At 49.7% G+C, this 19,874-nt stretch overlaps 1 protein-coding gene across 2 annotated transcripts in view; it reads right to left on the bottom strand.

Moving 5' to 3' along the window:
- LOC140403897 (suppressor of cytokine signaling 1-like) overlaps positions 1-19,874 on the bottom strand; it is a 52,596-nt gene that overhangs the window by 16,187 nt on the left and 16,535 nt on the right. Inside the window, exon 1 of one of the 2 annotated variants that reach the window (XM_072492120.1) lies at positions 184-266. The exons of the other annotated variant lie outside the window; for it this stretch is intronic. The gene's annotated coding sequence lies outside the window, so the exon portion shown is untranslated. Of the gene's footprint in view, positions 1-183; positions 267-19,874 lie in introns of those variants that run through there. 2 annotated transcript variants of the gene reach the window in all.

The raw sequence follows: 19,874 nt of genomic DNA, 5'->3' as shown, positions 1-19,874 counted from the left end.
TAAAGTCAGGTCTGCCTCTTGCCTACGGTCTTGACTGCGTTACGGACAGCCCCACGCCTCACACACACACGCACGGCTCGAGACGGCCACACACTGCAGGCGGGCGTTTAAATTTAAACACAGTGGCCGCGTTCGCTTTTCTGTTTCATCAACCGCGCTATTTAAACATCAGGCATTACTCACAGTCTCATGATCGGAGCAGGCAGCAAGTGTGAATGATGAACGCGCAGGCAGAAAAGATGAGCTGTGCCCCCGCGCCAGCACCGTACGGGTCCGAGTCACTCTGCGGCACGGGCACAGTCCCGGCAGGCACGCTGCTTTCCCCACCCCCCCGCCCCATCAGCGTGGGCAGCCCACTGTGGCATTGAGCGAGAGTCACACAGCAGCCTGGCACCATGCCAGCTGGATTACTTGACTCTAGGAAGCGCTCGACTGAATTGGCGTGAGTCACACGCTCAGAGCTCCTAGAATAGCAGACAGACCACAACTGTACTGATGACAGAAAGGAGGCGGGGGGTGGTAGAGAGAAATTCAGTTAGCCACAAACTTGGCACATCGCTGCCCACTCCAGCAGTTTGTTTCTTGTAAGTAGCGGATGTTTCTTTTGTAAACATGGGGAGTAATGGACTCCTAAGTTTCGGAATGAAACACCTACCCCCTACAGATATTAGTAGTCCCAGACAGGTATACTACAAATTAACAGCCAGCTCCCTCTGCAACGCTCCATCAAACACTCCCAGTTCAGATTCAATACAGGTGAACTCTCCCCATTCCGCCAAGATCACCAAGCTTCATTTCTGGGAAGATTGAATAGAATTGAAATAGGGAGAAGCTCGCTAATCGTATTTTTTTATAAAAACTCTTTCATGGATTGTCCAGGTCACCATCCCTACTTACTCTCGAGAAAGTGACAGCGAATCACCATCTTGAACGACTGCAGTCCATCGGGTGAGCTGACCACACTTGGGAGCACTGTGCATGTTTCGGATTACCAATCGGAGGAGAGGATATGAGAGGCAGTGGAGGGGCTACAGAAAACATTACAATGATACTTCCACCCCGACCCCACAGCCCACTACTTCCTGGCCACACACCCCACGGCGACTCCCCCTGGCCTTGGCAAAAGACCCTTGGCCAGCAGCGCAAACGATAGCGATGTTGGACATTTTCCGTACCCCCTCTCTCTCCCTCAGCAGCCATGGGGCCTGTTCCACGATTTTTAAAAGCACAAGTGAACTGCGACGTGGGGAACTCGGCCCACTGAGGGGGAGAATCCCGGAGACCACCGGATCAGGCCCGCTAATGATATGCAAACGGTAAGTGCGTCCCGTTCCACGTTGGCGCCGCCGTCGGGGTAGAGAATTGCGATTTGGCGTGAAATCGGCGCCCGCCGCGATTTCCGCGTCAGAACCAATTCCCTACCCAATCATTTCCCGGTTCTGCCGTTTGCCGAGGGAGAATCCCGCCCAGGGTGTTTCCACTTTTAGGGGAGATAAAACCTAGAGACCCTCAATGCAATATATAATCAGCCCATCGCACCACAGGAACTCACCAAACACATGACCGCTGCCATTTAAAACAACGGCGGGCATTGCCAGCTGTGAGTGGCCCGCATGAGTGACCCACCTTCATCTCAGGAGCCGCAAAGTTGAAATCGGCTCGTTCACTAACCCAGACCCCATGAATAAGATTAAATACATTTAATACACGCTGAATATTTCATAACGAGTTAGAGAGAATGTTCAATCATTTATATATTAATAGAACCGTCATCAACTTCAAATGGTAAAAATAAGAAGAATATTTACACTTTGGACGCAGAGGGAGCGCACGGCTCGCACAGTCAATGTTGTGAGCAATCAGCACGCTCCTCGCCTCACTCGCCCTCGCTTTACATGCAAATCACTTCAGCCATACCGGCAGGAAAAAAAACTACACGGACGGAAGTCAGCGGAATGTGGCGACCCCGTGCGTGGGCAACGGTCAAAATGTCTACTGGGGCCGCACTCAGAACCCAGATGGTCCCTGGGCCACAGGTCAGCCACCACTGGTCTAGAGGGACAAGGGCAGCAGGTACATGGGAACACCACCACCTGGAAATTCCCCTCCGAGCCACTCACCATCCTGACTTGGAAATATATCGGCCGTTCCGTCACTGCCGCTGGGTTAAAATCCTGTGACTCCCTCCCTAACAGCACTGTGGGTGTATCTGCACTTCAGGGACTGCAGTGGTTCAAGGCTACAGCTCATCACTACCTTCTCAAGGCGCAATTAGGGATGGGCAGTAAATGCTCAGCTTGGCCAACGATGCCCATACCTTACGAATGAACGAAACAAAAATCACAAGGAATAAAATGGGAAATTCACGAGGAATTTCCTTACTCGGAGAACAGCGATGAGAACGTGGAACTCGTTATCCTCGGGAGTGCTGGAGTTGAATAATATAAAGATGCATGGCATTAAGGGGAAAGTAGTAACATGGATAGAGGATTGGTTAATTAATAGAAAGCAAAGAGTGGGGATTAATGGGTGTTTCTCTGGTTGGCAATCAGTAGCTAGTGGTGTCCCTCAGGGATCAGTGTTGGGCCCACAACTGTTCACAATTTACATAGATGATTTGGAGTTGGGGACCAAGGGCAATGTGTCCAAGTTTGCAGATGACACTAAAATAAGTGGTAAAGCAAAAAGTGCAGAGGATACTAGAGGTCTGCAGAGGGATTTGGATAGGCTAAGTGAATGGGCTAGGGTCTGGCAGATGGAATACAATGTTGACAAATGTGAGGTTATCCATTTTGGTAGGAATAACAGCAAAAGGGATTATTTAAATGATAAAATATTAAAACATGCTGCTGTGCAGAGAGACCTGGGTGTGCTAGTGCATGAGTCGCAAAAAGTTGTTTTACAGGTGCAACAGGTGATTAAGAAGGCAAATGGAATTTTGTCCTTCATTGCTAGAGGGATGGAGTTTAAGACTAGGGAGGTTATGCTGCAATTGTATAAGGTGTTAGTGAGTCCACACCTGGAGTATTGTGCTCAGATTTGGTCTGCTTACTTGAGAAAGGACATACTGGCACTGGAGGGTGTGCAGAGGAGATTCACTAGGTTAATCCCAGAGCTGAAGGGGTTGGATTACGAGGAGAAGTTGAGTAGACTGGGACTGTACTCGTTGGAATTTAGAAAGATGAGGGGGGATCTTATAGAAACAGATAAAATTATGAAGGGAATAGACAGGATAGATGCGGGCAGGTTGTTTCCACTGGTGGGTGAAAGCAGAACTAGGGGGCACAGCCTCAAAATAAGGGGAAGTAGATTTAGGACTGAGTTTAGGAGGAACTTCTTCACCCAAAGGGTTGTGAATCTATGGAATTCCTCACCCAGTGAAGCAGTAGAGGCTCATCCATTAAATGTTTTTAAGATATAGATAGTTTTTTTGAAGAATAAAGGGATTAAGGGTTATGGTGTTCGGGCCGGAAAGTGGAGTTGAGTCCACAAAAGATCAACCATGATCTCATTGAATGGCGGAGCAGGCTCGAGGGGCCAGATTGCCTACTCCTGCTCCTAGTTCTTATGGTCTTACAATATGGTCAGGATGCATTTAAAGGGAAGTTAGTTAACTATACAAGGAAAAAGGGATGGAGGGTTATTTGGGGGGGGGGGGGGGGGGCAGGGGGATTGAAACATAAACAGGTTGGGCTGTATGGCCCATCAGTTCGATGCAATACCCCTTAATTGCAGCCTGCGACTGCCTCAATGTAAGGTTTCCATTCGCTGTGATTGTGAATCTAATCGCTCACAACGCCACATTGCGACTAATTCATTCCAAATGATGTTGGATTCTAATCCACAATAGCACAGGCTACCCCTCTCCACCCCCACGTTCCCAGTGAGCAATGGAAAGATTGGAGGTCTACATGGTAATGCCTCCACATGGACAAAGCTCAGCCCAAGGTTTTCTCAACAGGCGCCGCGCAACCTCCGACAACTCCCATCGCTTTAATCCAAACTGTAACGCAACAAATCACAGTCCCTCTTATGCAACAGGACCTCTATTTAATCGACAACTTGCCCCCCTCCCCAAGCTCTCCACTCCGCAGCCTGAGGCAATCGGAAAACTGAGGTTTCGGGGGGGGGGGTTAAGAGAGTGCCAGCAACATCAGCAGGAAATGTTGAACGTGTGCACGAGAATTGAGAAGGTTGCACCACTGCACTTTCCTTTTCATTCTTACGGGGGGGGGGGGGTCGCTGGCGAGGCCCAGCATTTGTTGCCCATTCCAAATTGCGCTCGCAAAGGTGGTGGTGGTGAGCCGCCTTCTGGAGCCACTGCGGTCCATTGTGTGTACGTACACCCACTGTGCTGTTAGGGAGTTCCAGGATTTTGACCCAGCTGCAGGGAAGGAACGGCCAATATATTTCCAAGTCAGGATGGTGAGTGACTTGGAGGGGAACCTCCAGGTGGTGGGGTTCCCAGGTATCTGCTGCTCTTGTCCGTCTAGCGGTCGAGGGTTTGGAAGGTGCCGCCCAAGAATCCTTTGCAAGCTCTTGCAGTGCATCCTGTAGATGGTACTCACGGCTGCTACTGTGTATCGGTGGTGGAGGGAGCGAATGTTTGTGGAAGGGAGAACAATCAAGGTGGCTGCTTTTTCCTGGACGGTGTTGAGCTTTGAGTATTGTTGGAGCTGCATCCAGCCAAGTGGAGAATATTCCATTACACTCCTGACTTGTGTCTTGTAGATCAGGAGGTGAGTTATTCGCCGCAGGATTCCTAGCCTTTGACCTGCTCTGATAGCCACTGTATTAATATGGTTTGTCCAGTTCAGTTTCTGGTCAATGGTAACCCTCCATAGTGGAAGATTCAGCAATGGTAATGCAATTGAATGTCAAGGGGCGATGGCTCGATTCTCTCTCATTGGAGGTGGTCATTGTCTGGCGCGAATGTTACTTGCCACTTGTCAGCCCAAGCCTGGATATTGTCCAGGTCTACACATGGACTGCTTTAGTGTCTGAGGAGTCGTGAATGGCGCTGAACACATCAGCGAACATCCCCACATCTGACTTATGCTGGAAGAAAAGTCACTGATGAAGCAGCTAAAGATGGTATCGCTTAGGGCATTACCCTGAGGAACTCTTGAAATGATGCCCTAGGGTTGAAATGACTGACCTCCAACAACCACAACCACCTTCCTTTGTGCCAGGTATGACTCCAACCAGCGGAGAGCTTTCCACCCGATTCCCATCGACTCCAGCTTTGCTAGATGACACACTCGATCAAATGCTGCCTTGATGTCAAGGGCAGTCACTCTCACCTCACCTCCGGAGTTCAGCTCTGTTGTCCATGTTTGAACCAAGGCTGTAATGAGGTCAGGAGCCGAGTGCCCCTGGCGGAACCCAAACTGAGCGTCCGTGAGCAGGTTATTGCTGAGTAAGTGCTGCTTTGATGACTCCTTCCATCACTTTACTGATGATTCACCGGATGAAGCAACTCTCCCAGACATCGAAATTTCCTTACCTGACCAGAACCGTTCGTTTACTCAGAATGGGCAGTTCAATAGGCTCCATCGAGATAGTGACCAAACAATCATGCCAAGCTTCTGGGGATAATGTACATCAGCAGCAACAGATTCAAGGCAAGTGGTCAGCGAGAGCGAGCCCTCCACCCCAGAAGCCTCGGATGAACTTGTATCTGAGATCACTACTGCAGACGTCAGAGCAGCCTTCTCAAAGGTCAACCCACGGAAAGCCCCGGGCCCGGATGGGGTACCCGGACAAGCACTCAGGTCTTGCGCGGATCAGCTGGCGGGGGTATTCGCAGACATCTTCAACCTCTCTTTACAACAATCTGAGGTCCCGATCTGCTTCAAGAAGACGACCATCATCCCTGTACCAAAAAAAAAGCCAAGCAGCGTGCCTTGATGACTATCGACCAGTGGCTCTGACATCCATCAACATGAAGTGCTTCGAAAGATTAGTCATGGCACGAATCAACTCCAGCCTCCCGGACTGCCTTGATCCACTACAGTTCGCCTACTGCTGCAACAGCAGACGCCATCCCCATGGCCCTGCACTCTACCCTGCAACACCTAGATAACAAAGACACCTATGTCAGACTCCTATTTATCGACTGCAGCTCAGCCTTCAACACCATCATTCCTACGAAACTCATCTCCAAACCCCGTGGCCTCGGCCTCGGCTCCTCCCTCTGCGACTGGATCCTGAACTTTCTAACCCACAGGCCACAATCAGTAAAGATAGGCAACAACACCTCCTCCATGATCATCCTCAACACCGGTGCCCCACAAGGCTGTGTCCTCATCCCGCTACTATACTCCTTATACACCTATGACTGTGGCAAAATTCCCCTCCGACTCGATCTTCAAATTTGCTGATGACACCACCGTAGTGGGTCGGATTTCAAACAATGACGAGACAGAGTACAGGAATGAGTTAGAGAATCTGGCGAATTGGTGCGACGACAATAATCTCTCCCTCAATGTCAACAAAATGAAGGAGATGGTCATCGACTTCAGGAAGCGTAGTGGAGAACATGCCCGTCTACATCGATGGGAACAAAGTAGAAAGGGTCGAGAGTTTCAAGTTTTTAGGTGTACAGATCACCAACAGCCTGTCCTGGTCCCCCCATGCCGACACTATAGTTAAGAAAGCCCACCAACGACTCTACTTTCTCAGAAGACTAAGGAAATTTGGCATGTCAGCTACGACCCTCACCAACTTCTGCAGATGCACCATAGAAAGCATTCTTTCTGGTTGTATCACAGCCTGGTATGGAGCCTGCTCTGCCCAAGACCGCAGGAAAGTACAAAAGGTTGTGAATGTAGCCCAGTCATTCACGCAAACCAGCCTCCCATCCATTGACTCTAATTCCCGCTGCTGCCTCAGAAAGGCAGCCAGCATAATTAAGGACCCCACGCACCCCGGACATACTCTCTTCCACCTTCTTCCTTCAGGAAAAAGATACCAAAGTTTGAGGTCACGTACCAACCGCCTCAAGAACAGCTTCTTCCCTACTGCCACCAGACTTTTGAATGGACCTACCTCGTATTAAGTTGATCTTTTCTCTACATCTTGCTATAATTGTAACATTATATTCTGCAGTCTCTCCTTCCTTCCCTATGTACGGTCTGCATTGTTTGTACAGCATGCAAGAAACAATACTTTTCACTGTATACTAATACATGTGACAATAATAAATCAAATCAAAAGGCTACAGGGCTCGGCGGTCAATGTTTTCATAGAATTTACAGTGCAGAAGGAGGCCATTCGGCCCATCGAGTCTGCACCAGCTCTTAGAAAGAGCACCCTACCCAAGCCCACACCTCCAACCTATCCCCATAACCCAGCAACCCCACCCAACACTAAGGGCAATTTTGGACACTAAGGGCAATTTAGCATGGCCAATCCACCTAACTTTCACATCCTTGGACTGTGGGAGGAAACCGGAGCACCCGGAGGAAACCCACGCACACACGGGGAGAACGTGCAGACTCCGCACAGACGGTGATCCAAGCCGGGAATCGAACCTGGGACCCTGGAACTGTGAAGCAATTGCGCTATCCACAATGCCACCGTGCTGCCCTGTGAAGCCAATAGTGGCTTTGTGCATCTTTCATACAATGTAGCTACAAATGGTGCAACAAGCTACAGGTTGGAATGGAATCACAGAAAGGGACAGACCACTTTCAGATCGACAACAGAGCTTTTCCAAGGAGGAGCAGTTATAGCGTCAAACGAGGGTTCAACAAATACTTTTCCATTTCGTTCACTCTCCGGGTGTACGTTTCGCTGACACCTCTATTCCTTTTCGCAAAAAATGAACTTCATTCATAAGGTTAAAGATAGTGCAATGATATCCAAACCGTCTCCATAGATCATGTGGCACTCCCGAGGCGTTTCAATTCTTTAACAAAGACACACACTTTTCTATTTGGGGAAATATATTTCATATTTACTATATACTGGCTGGTTTAGCTCAGTGGGCTGGACGGCTCGTTCATGATGCGGAGCGAGGCCAGCAGCGTGGGTTCAATTCCCGTACCGGCTCAGGTTATTCATGAAGGCCCCGCCATCTCACCCCTGCCCCTCGTCTGAGGTGTGGTGACCCTCGGGTTAAATCACCACCGGTCAGCTCACCCCCCTCAAAGGGGAAAGCAGCCTGTGGTCATCTGGGACTGTGGTGACTTGACTCACATTGAATGCAAGTCCGTCTCCCCACCTCGTCTCCCACCACATCCCCCACCGTCCCCATCCCCTGGCCAACCTTAAGGTCTACCCAACCTTAATTGCCCTCAAGAAGGAGGTGCCTTGGAAATTACACGAAACCTTGCACTTATGGTTGAAATGCGTGTTGGACATAGAACATACAGTGCAGAAGGAGGCCATTCGGCCCATCGGGTCTGCACCGACCCACTTAACCCCTCACTTCCACCCTATCCCCGTAACCCAATAACCCCCTCCTAACCTTTTTGGACACCAAGCGTAATTTACCATGGTCAATCCACCTAACCTGCATGTCTTTGGACTGCGGGAGGAAACCGGAGCACCCGGAGGAAACCCACGCACACACGGGGAGAAGGTGCAGACTCCGCACAGACAGTGACCCAGCGGGGAATCGAACCTGGGACCCCGGCGCTGTGAAGCCACAGTGCTATCCACTTGTGCTACCATGCTGATTGTTTGTTGGGATGCCACCACCAATGAGGGACCTGGGCGTCAATCAGCCATCCTTCCCAGTTTGGAAGGGAAACATTTCTAATTGTTCCTGCTGGGCGTTCCCACAATTCAATAGGACACTGGAAAATTTCACACACTTTTTCTACCTTACTTGCTCCAGTTTAATCATTTTCCAGTTCGCACAATGGAAGCGAAAAACCACAGAAATGCACAAGAGCAGATCCCATCGATCGAGCATTCTTTCAGACAGCGTAGGATTTGCTCTCGTCATTTATTTATATAAAATCAACATTGCTGCTTGACCAGAGTGTGATTGGTGAGCTAGTATCTTCGGTTACTCCATTTTCCAAGTCGTCACGAGCTATTTCAGCCTTACTCGTTACGTGGTAGTGACGCAGACCTTTTTGTGACCTGCGCCAAAACCCTTTGGCGTCCGTCTTGTCTTGCGTCTCGCTCAGACGTTCTCGCTCTCATTGCTTTTTCCTTTGATTGATTTCTCTTTGCTAATTTCTGCATGGCCCAAGCAGACGAAACATTGTAGGCCATCAACAAAACTTTGCAAACTTAGCCTGGCCTGGCGACACTTGCACAGCTCGGCAGCATTGGAGCTCAACAGAGGACTTATCCACTTTTATTTCTCGTGCAAACTTCCCCCCCCCCCCCCCACCCAAACCGGGGAGTGTCTTGCAGCATATCAAATACTGACAAATATTTTATTATTTTAGAGAACACGCTCGCAATCTCTTCGCTGACAGCATTAAACCCAGACTAATTATGGGGTGTATACAAAGCTATTTCTCACCCAATGTCCACATTATAAATACATAGAAACATAGAAAATAGGAGTCCAAGGAGGCCATTCGCCCCACAAACCTGCTCCGCCATTCATTATGATCGTGGCTGATCATCCAACTCAATAGCCTAACCCGCTTTCATATCCTTTGATCAACTTTGCCCCAAGTGCTATATCTAACAGATTTTTGAATACATGCAATGTTTGGGCCTCAACTACTTCCTTTGGTAACTAATTCCACAGCTGACCACTCTCTGGGTGAAGACATTTCTCCTTATCTCCATCCTAAATGATCTACCCCGAATCCTCAGACTGTGACCCCTGGTTCTGGACACCCCCCACCATCGGGAACATCCTTCCTGCATCCACCCTGTCCAGTCCTGTTAGAATTTTATAGGTTCCTAGGAGATACCCTCCTCATTCTTCTGAACTCCAGGAATATAATCCTAACCGACTCAATCTCTCCTCAAACATCTGTCCCTCCATCCCAGGAATCAGTCCGGTATACCTTCGCTGCGCTTCCTCTAGAGAAAGGGCATCCTTCCTCAGATAAGGAGACCAAAACTGCACACAATATTCCAGTTGTGGCCTCCCCAAGGCCCTGTATAATTGCAGCAAGACATACCTGCTCCTGTACTCGAATCCTCTCGCTATGAAGGCCAACATACCATTTGCCTTCTTTACCCCTGCATGCTTACCTTGAATGATTGGTGTACGAGGTCACCCAGGTTATAATATAATAATCGCTTATTGTCACAAGTAGTCTTCAAAGAAGTTACTGTGAAAAGCCCCTAGGTTTTTTTGCACATTCCCCTCTCCTAATTTATGGCAATTCAGATAATAATCTGCCTTCTCATTTTTGCTACCAAAGAGGATGACCTCGCTCTTCTCCAAATTATACTGTATCTGCCGTTCATTGGCCTACTCACTCAACTTGTCCAAATCACACTGAAGGATCTCTGTATCCTCCTCACAGCTCACCCTCACACACAACTTGGCATCATCTGCAAATTTGGGGATATTTGTTCCCTCATCTAAATCATTAACATATATGGGACACAGGATGGAATAGAAACATCAGCTTGAACTTTTCTTCTGCCTAGCCTTTGGGTGCAGAGGTCAACCGACTGCCTTTGTTAACTGTGCATTGGAGGGCATTACTCAGGGGTTCACTTGAGTACACATGAAGAAATACTTGCCCCTTTTGAGGGTCTATCAATTTGTCAAGTAGCTTATTCTGGGTTTGAGAGAGTATTAAGAAACGTATTAGGGGGCTGTGACTCAAGTTTTGATTGCACTTTGACCCCACACTTTTGGTCTTTTGACCACCCAATGGGGAGAGGGGGATGGGTGGTGATGGAGGAGATCTTATTGTTGGTCTACTGGTCTGGTCAAGATGGACTGGTTCAGGCAGAGGGTGGTGGAAAGAGTTCTTCAGCCAGACTCCCTGCCCCTCTGCGCCAAGTTTCCCCTCAAGAGGGAAACATTCGAGGTCCATCGCCATGCTCGAAGCCTTCCGCGGCCAGTGGGCATCACAGGGGTTGGAGTGTACCATCAGCCCCAGAAACAACATTTTTTTAAAATAAATTTAGAGTACACAATTCACTTTTTTCCAATTAAGGGGCAATTTAGCGCAGCCAATCCACCTACCCTGCACGTCTTTGGGTTGTGGGGGCGAAACCCACGCAAAAACAGGAAGAATGTGCAAACTCCACACGGACAGTGACCCAGAGCCAGGATCGAACCCGGGACCTCGGCGCCGTGAGGCTGCAGTGCTACCCCCTGCGCCACCGTGCTGCCCTGGAAACAAGATTTTAATTGAATGTATCAAGTTTCCTTTAAAGTTGTGTTTTTTGTTATGGTCTCTTAAGCGACTTAATTAATTCATTTGTTCATTTACTTAACTGTCCTACTCATTAAAGGGACTGAGGTGTTATCGAGTGAGGAGACGTGCGCTCGTAACAATTCACTCTGCAAATAAATGTAAAAGTCAAGTCAAGATAGTCCCAGATGATCATAGGCTATTTTCTCCTTTGAAGGAGCAAGCTGACTGGTGGTGATTTAACCTGAGGATCACCACACCTCAGGCGAGGGGCAAGGTTGAGAAGGCGGGGCCTTGATGAATAACCTCAGCCGGTACGGGAATTGAACCAGCGCTGTTCAACTTGCTCTGCATCACTAACCTACTGGCCAGTCAACTGAGCTAAACATTCCCCCGAAATAAACGCGAGACTGAGTAAATATTGGCTCCAGTTTGATCCTTCAGCGAACTTTCTGGAATAGAACACCTGGGTTACTCCATTCGTGAACAGAGACTGGGATGTGCTGGACCACACAGCTTAGCACAATACCAGAGCTGTATTTACCCTCCGAACCACTAAGGCAGCTGCCATCTCCTACTCCAGTTATATATTTGCCCAGCTCCTTTTCAAAGGGTAACCTGAAACCCGATAGTCACCGTGCCAATTGAAATGTTCGAGACGGAGAGCAATAGGTGATTGTCCAGTGATGCTATCTGGACATGATGGGGCAAAGTCAGGGGAGATGAATATAGATCTACAGTGCACTAATTGAAAAGAAAATTAGACTCTCGGGACTAAATGCCTCTCCGTTTGTGTGTTGACGCTCAAACGACACAACAGCTATGCACCACCGCACTGCGTATTCCAGTGAGGGCGAGTGAAGTGAGGTGAGTGCTGATTGCTCACAACATTGACTGTGAGAACCATGTGCTCCCTCTGTGTCCAAAGTAAACATTCCTTTTGTTTTTATCGTTTGAAGACAGTTCTATTAATATATAAATGATTAAACATTTTCTGTAACTTACGGAATATTCCGCATGTATTAAATTTATTTGATTTTATTAATGGAGTCATGGGGGTCATGGTTAATGAACGAGCCCCATTTCAATCTTGCGGCCCCCTGAGATGAAGGAGGGTCACTCATGTGGCCCCCTCGCCAGCCTCGGTTGCCCAGAGATGAGGGGGAATATCTTCGGCCAGAAGGTGGTGAATCTGTGGAACTCTTTGCCGCAGAAGGCTGTGGAGGCCAAATCACAGAGTGTCTTTAAGACAGAGATTTATAGGTTCTTGATTAATTAATAAGGGGATCGGGGGTTATGGGGAGAAGGCAGGAGAATGGGGATGAGAAACATATCAGCCGTGATTGAATGGCGGAGCAGACTCAATGGGCCGAATGGTGTAATTCTGCTCCTATGTCTTATCACTGGTTTGCGCCATTTCCAGCCGGTCAGCAATGATTACCATGCAGAATGGTTACCCAAGGCTGCTCGGGAACCAACTCAGGAAGAGGGTCACTGCAAGCTTGACTTTCCCACTTAGTGCCCTTTTTGGGAATACTATATATAGTATTAATCACCTTATTTAAGGAAAAATCCAAGTGCGTTGGAAGCAGTTCAGAGAAGGTTTACTAGATTGATACCTGGAATGGGCAGGTTGTCCGATGATGGAAGGTTGGAGAGGTTAGGTTTGTATCCACTAGAGCTTAGAAGAGTAAGAGGCAACTTGATCAAAACCTTTAAGATCCTGAGGGTGGATGTGGAGAGGATGTTTCCTCTTCCCAGAGAATCTAGAATGGGGGCCACTGTTTAAAAATAAGGGGTCGTCCTTTTAAGACAGACATGAGGAGTGAGAATCTTTGCAACTCTCCTCCTCAAAAGGTTCATGCACGAGTTTGAACAAGACCTCCTCACTGCACAGGACCTTCAACCAACGTTATACACCAGATACATCAATTACATTTTTTTCCTTTGGACCCACGGCGAAGAATCACTGAAACGACTACACAATGACATCAATAAGTTCCATCCAACCATCAGACTCACCATGGACTACTCTCCAAAATCGGTTGCATTCTTGGACACACTCATCTCCATCAAGGACGGTCACCTCAGCACTTCGCTTTACCGCAAGCCCACGGATAACCTCACGGTGCACCACTTCTCCAGCTTCCACCCTAAAACACATCCCCTATGGACAAGCCCTCCATATACACAGGAAACCAACGCAGGCACGGGGAGAATGTGCGGACTCCGCACAGTCACCCGAGGTCGGAGTCAAACCCGGGTCCCTGGCGCTGTGAGGCAGCAGTGCTAGCCACTGTGCCACCCTCATGCATATTCAACACTGGAGGATCCACAACCCTCAGCAGTGGAGAATCCCATGAATCACAACCCTTTGAGTGAAGATATTTCTCCTCATCTCAGTCCTAAATGATCGGCCCCTTATCTTGAGACTGTGCTCCCCCCCCCCTCCCCCCCGCCCCTCCACCCCCACCCCTCCACCCCCCCTCCACCCTTCCACCCCCCCTCCACTCCACCCCCCCCTCCACCCCTCCACCCCTCCACCCCTCCACCCCTCCACCCCTCCACCCCTCCACCCCTCCACCCCTCCACCCCTCCACCCCTCCACCCCTCCACCCCTCCACCCCTCCACCCCCCACCCCCACCCCCACCAAGGGGGAATTTAGCATGGCCAATCCACCCTACCTGCAGAACGTTGGGCTGTGGGAGGAAACCGGAGCAGAGACGGGGAGAACGTGGGTCCCTGGCGCTGTGAGGCAACAGTGCTAACCACCGTGCCGCCAATGTTGCAGATTTAAATCAGACCATCTCTTCTTCTTCCAGACACCAGAGAATAGAAGCTCAAGTCATGCTGCAGCTGTATAGAACCTTAGTTAGGCCACACTTGGAGTATAGTGTTCAATCCTGGTCGCCACACTACCAGAAGGATGTGGAGGCTTTAGAGAGGGTACAGAAGAGATTTACCAGGATGTTGCCTGGCATGGAGGGCATTAGCTATGAGGAGCGATTGAATAAACTCGGTTTGTTCTCACTGCAATGACGGAGGTTGAGGGGTGACCTGATAGAGGTCTCCAAAATATGAGGGGCATAGACAGAGTGGATAGTCAGAGGCTTTTCCCCAGGGTAGAGGGGTCAATTACTAGGCGGCATAGGTTTAAGGTGTGAGGGGCAATGTTTAGATGAGATGTACGAGGCAAGTTTTTTTTTTTTACACAGAGGGTAGTGGGTGCCTGGAACTCGCTACCGGAGGTGGTGGTGGAAGCAGGGACGATAGTGACATTTAAGGGGCATCTTGACAAATACATGAATAGGATGGGAATAGAGGGATACGGACCCAGGAAGTGTAGAAGATTTTAGTTTAGATGGGCAGCATGGTCGGCACGGGCTTGGAGGGCCGAAGGGCCTGTTCCTGTGCTGTACTTTTCTTTGTTCTTTGTTCTTATTTACCCAATCTCTCACCATAGGACAATCCCCGCCCCCCCTCATCCCAGGGACCAATTTAATGAACCTTCGCTGCGCTGCCTTGAAACTAAAGTAAACCCTTACTTGAAATGTGGAGACCAAAACTGCACACCCCACAAAAGGGAAGTTGTTCAAAAAGCAGAGTGTAGATTCTGTAATTCATTCATGGGGTGCGGGTTTTGGCGGGAATGCAAACTGCCCTGGAGGAGGTGGTGGCGAGCTGAAAAAACCTGCTTGGACAGCTCAGGGGTCCATCAAGGGGTCCATCAAGGGTGAGCCACATTGCTAGAATCACGCCTAGGCCAGACCCGTTTAGGGTGGCAGATTTCCTTCCCCGAAGGGGGTTAGTAAACCAAATTGGTTTCCTTTTTGTAAAATCGACAATCAGTGGTTTAATGATCACTAATACTGAAACTAGCTTTTTTGTTCCAGATTTATATTTGATTCATTGAATTTAAATCCTCCAGTTGCTGTGGCAGGATCGCAACACATGCGGCAGCACAGTGGTTAGCACTGTTGCTTCACAGCACCAGCGTCCCAGGTTCGATTCCCGGCTTGGGTCACTGTCTGTGCGGAGTCTGCATGTTCTCCCCGTGTCTGCGTGGGTTTCCTCCGGGTGCTCCGGTTTTCTCTCACAAGTCCCGAAAGACGTGCTTGTTAGGTGAATTGGACATTCTGAATTCCCCCTCTGTGTACCCGAACAGGCGCCGGAATGTGGCGACTAGGGGCTTTTCACAGTAACTCCATTGCAGTGTTAATGTAATCCTACTTGTGACAATAAAGATTATTATTAATCCAGGCTTCTGGATTACTATTCCAGTAACAAATCCGCTTTTCTACCGTGCTCAGTATCTTGAGCATCATGCTCTGCAACTCAAAGGGCAAGCTACACGCAGTCGCCATGTGCCGAACATATTGAACTGATTTCATTAAGTTTCAAATGTCACCAACTCGAGAAAGACCACATACTGCTTCCATAAACTGTTTCCCCACTCCGCCCACCTCCATTCCTGTTTGGCAACTTGACAAAGTCACATATCATCCCGAGCTTCCCATTTTCCCCAGGCCCGTTTTCAAGGTATATAATCAGACACAAGAATGACGGAGGAAGTGGGGAGGGGGTAAGTGGGGGAGGGGGGCTCCTGGTTAGGGTGTACTGAAATATGAAGCTTAAGTGCATGAGAAGCAAACTCTTCAAACAACTGAAAGGAATGCAGGCTGTGTTAGAAATGATCCCTGCAGACGTTAAAGGCATAGTGCTTCACGCCCTGAGGGTTACAAAGGCCTGGATGCGGACACCTCTGACCTCTGGGCCATTGCTCCTTCCCGGTTTCACCCTTGACCCCCTGAACCGGTCAGTGCCTTCAGCACTGGAGATTGGACGCAAAGGAAGACACCAGGAGGATTGGCTGAAGGACACCAGCTACACGAGTAATAATCGGCACTGTTTAACTTTAGCTGCTGCCCTTGAACACATTGGGAATCGAGGCTAGGCCCTTCCTATCGGTGTGGCTGAATATGGTGTCGTGTGAATACCCGGCTTTTATTGAGCCTGGAATTAAACCACCCCCTTCCCCTTCTTCTTCCCGGCAGCGGTTGTGAATGAAGGAGTAAATGAGTGCTCGCCAATTTACGAGGGTGTGTGTATACAAGATGAGGCTGCGGCGGTGTGGTATTGTCACTGGACGACTAATCCAGAGGCCCCCCCCCCCCCCCCGAGTTTGAATCCCACCACCACCGCAGATGGGGACCCGTGAAACCATTGTAGTAAAAACCCATCTGGTTCCCCAATGTCCCTTCAGGGAAGGAAATCTGCCATCCTTACCCGGTCTGGCCTACATGTGACTCCAGACCCACAGCAATGTGGTCGACTTTTAACTGCCCTCTGAAATGAGTTAACAAGCCACTCAGTACAAGGGTAGTTAGGGAGGGGCAATAAAAGCTGGCTTTGCCAATGCTGTCCACATCACATGAATCAATTTAGAAAAAACATCAGCTGATATAGTACTGAGGATTATTTAACAGCAGACTCTCATCCTAACTCCATGTTAAGGTGGTTTATCTCATTACAGTGACAGCAGAATCACTGCAACGGCAAATAGAAACAGGAGGAGGCCATTCAGCCCCTCAAGCCTACTCCACCATTCAAGAATCAAACGGCCCCGGTTTGCTTGCCCATCCCTAATTGCCCTTGAACGGAATGGCTTGCGAAGCCCTTTCCAAGGCCTCATTCGTACGTTTGTAATAGATCATGGCTGGTCAACGCCTCAAATCCCAATGCTCGCTTTTGATCTGGTGGTGCAGTGGTTAGCACAGCTGCCTCTCAGCCCCAGGGACCCGGAGTTCGAATCCGGCCTCGGGTGACTGGTCTGTGTGGAGTTTGCCCCGTGTCGGCGTGGGTTTCCTCCGGGTGCTCCGGTTTCCCCCCACTGTCCAAAGATGCGCAGGTTAGGTGGATTTGCCATGCTAAATTGCCCCTTAGTTTGAAAGGTTAAGTGGGGCTACGGGGCTAGAGTGCTCTTTCAGAGGGTCGGTGAAGATTTCATGGGATAAATGGCCTCCTTCTGCACTGTAGGGATTCTAAGATAACCCTCCCTACCAAAAACCTTGAAATCTCCAACTGAGCCACACGTAGGAGGGAGCCCCAGGTTATCACCAGCCTCAGAGGTTGAAAAAGTCTGATTAAAAGATTATTTCAGTATCAGCATGGACGGCCTCCTCTCGAAGATCACTATCCATCGTCCATTTCTGGGATATGTCTGGATGGAAGTCAGGCAAAAAAAAAGAAGGATTATGGTATGCTCCCTCCATTCCCCCCCCCCCCCACCCCACCACAATCCTCAGGCCTGTTGACACACCCTGTCCAGAATAACGAGCCATACACACTAGATGGGTCCCAGGCTCTGTTTCCCCAAGACAAAAGCAAATTACTGCGGCTGCTGGAATCTGAAACAAAAACAGAAAATGTTGGACAATCTCAGCAGGTCTGACAGCGTCTGTGGAGATAGAACGGAGCTAACGTTTCGAGCCTCCTGTGCTGTGTTTGCTGCCCTCATTACAGCGTGGGCGCACACCGGCCCCAGGCGGGCGCACGCACACCGGCCCCGCGCGCGCACGCACACCGGCCCCGCGCGCGCACGCACACCGGCCCCGCGCGCGCACGCACACCGGCCCCGCGCGCGCACGCACACCGGCCCCGCGCGCGCACGCACACAGGCCCCGCGCGCGCACGCACACAGGCCCCGCGCGTGCACAGGCCCCGCACACGCGCACACACCCCACATGCACACAGGCCGCCCACACGCGCACTCAGGCCACACACACACGGCGCACACAGGCCCCATGCACGCACGCACATAGTATGCGCACGCGTGCACACAGGCCTCACACACGCGCACACAATTTGGCAACAGAAATTCCATCTTCTATTGGAATAATGCAGTAACAAAGCCCCAGACTCCTGTCTTCCTGAAAGGAAACATTCCAAAGCCCGAAGCGCTTCCAGACAAGTCTGTGTTGAAGCTCATTCGCTGAGTCCACACGAGTGAGTCTGTGCAACAACAAAAAAACCTCTGCGCACTGTCTACCTAATCGGCGGTACGACTAAATCCACGGGCAAATAATTACTGATCGACCTTTCATTAACCAGATAATCTCCCAATCTCTCCTCACAGCCAAAAGTTAAATCATTCCCAGAGCCCAGGCACCTAATATGCGGAGTGAAGTGCGGGCGCACAGTGTTCTACACCCTGGTGGGGGGAGGGTTCCCACTCGGGACGGGCTGCTGGGTTAGGCGGATTGGACATCTGCCCAGCAGGCTACCATCCAATTTACAAACACCCATACGGAGTCAGTTTTGTTTTTATAAATATAAAAGGCAGGCTTTAACAGGCAGACTAATTAACCAGGTCGTAGAGTTTTTACAGCACAGAAAAGGCCATTCGACCCATCGTGTCTGGGCCAGCCATCCAGCACCTATCAAATCCAATCCTATTTCCAGCTCTTGACCCATAGCCTTGCCTGCTGCTCAAACATCAGAGTTAAAGAAACTCTTGCAATTGTATAGTACCCGTCACCTCCTCCTGACATCCCTTCCAGCTCATTAAGTACTTTTGAAGAACAGTTACTGTTCTAACTATTTTGATCAATATAAAATATCCAAGTCAAATAAACTGAGGGACAAATTAAAGGTGCAGTCCCTTAAAGGTAAACTGCCCTAAACAAAAAGTGAATCATAAACCTTGGAGCCAATTTTTTAAGCACATCAAAGATTGCGCAAGCAGCAAGAAGACAGTTTCCAGCTAATTTGTTTTAGTGAGGGTTCATCGAGTGATGAATGTTGGCCAGGGCATCAGGAGTGCAACACACCCTCTCATCAAATAGCATCACGGAAACATCTGCCCAGAACAGACCCCCCCTCAAGAGCCGCACTGCTGTGTTAGTTTCGAGTGGATGCATGAGGCGAGGGGCCTGGGAAAACTGTCAATTAAAAGCGTTCGCAAATGAACAGCGGCAGCTCAAAGATACAGGAATGTCCCGTTGTTCGTGTTGGCGGATGGAGGGAGGAGGGGGAGTTACCTTCCCGTGAAACCTCAAACAGCAAAATCGCGAACAATGGGCTTACTTCACATTCGCAACGGGTGTCAATTATATAGCTCTGTTCCGTCCGACACGTACAAACGATCAAAGGCAACAAAATGGCGGCTCATTACACGCAATTCTCCAAAAACGGAACAAAGTTCCCCAGCAACAAAGGGTCTGAACAGGGAACACGCGGGCGAAGCCGCACATGGTACAGAGGGGAGCTCCGCTCGCCGGAACTCCCCGCTGTAGCAAGAGATCAGTACGCCAGTGGCCCCCAAAACAATCTCCGACCTCTCCTTCTCTTCCCCCCCCCCACCCCAGCCCGAACGCAATATGAGGGTTGGCACTGCCAGAGAACCCAGGTGGCACCAGCAATGCCAGGGCACCATCCTGCCCAATGGGCATGCAGCTGGGGGCCTCTGATCCCTGGGAAACCCCCACGTGTGCCATTCCACCTGGTCCCCGTCCGTGGGGAACAGTGCCGAGGCGATGGGGTGGAATCCCAAAGCCTCAGGTACCTCAGGAATC

This window comes from Scyliorhinus torazame, chromosome 29 (assembly GCF_047496885.1).
Source record: "Scyliorhinus torazame isolate Kashiwa2021f chromosome 29, sScyTor2.1, whole genome shotgun sequence".
NCBI classification, from domain to species: domain Eukaryota; kingdom Metazoa; phylum Chordata; class Chondrichthyes; order Carcharhiniformes; family Scyliorhinidae; genus Scyliorhinus; species Scyliorhinus torazame.
This window is presented reverse-complemented; position numbering and strand designations above follow the sequence as displayed.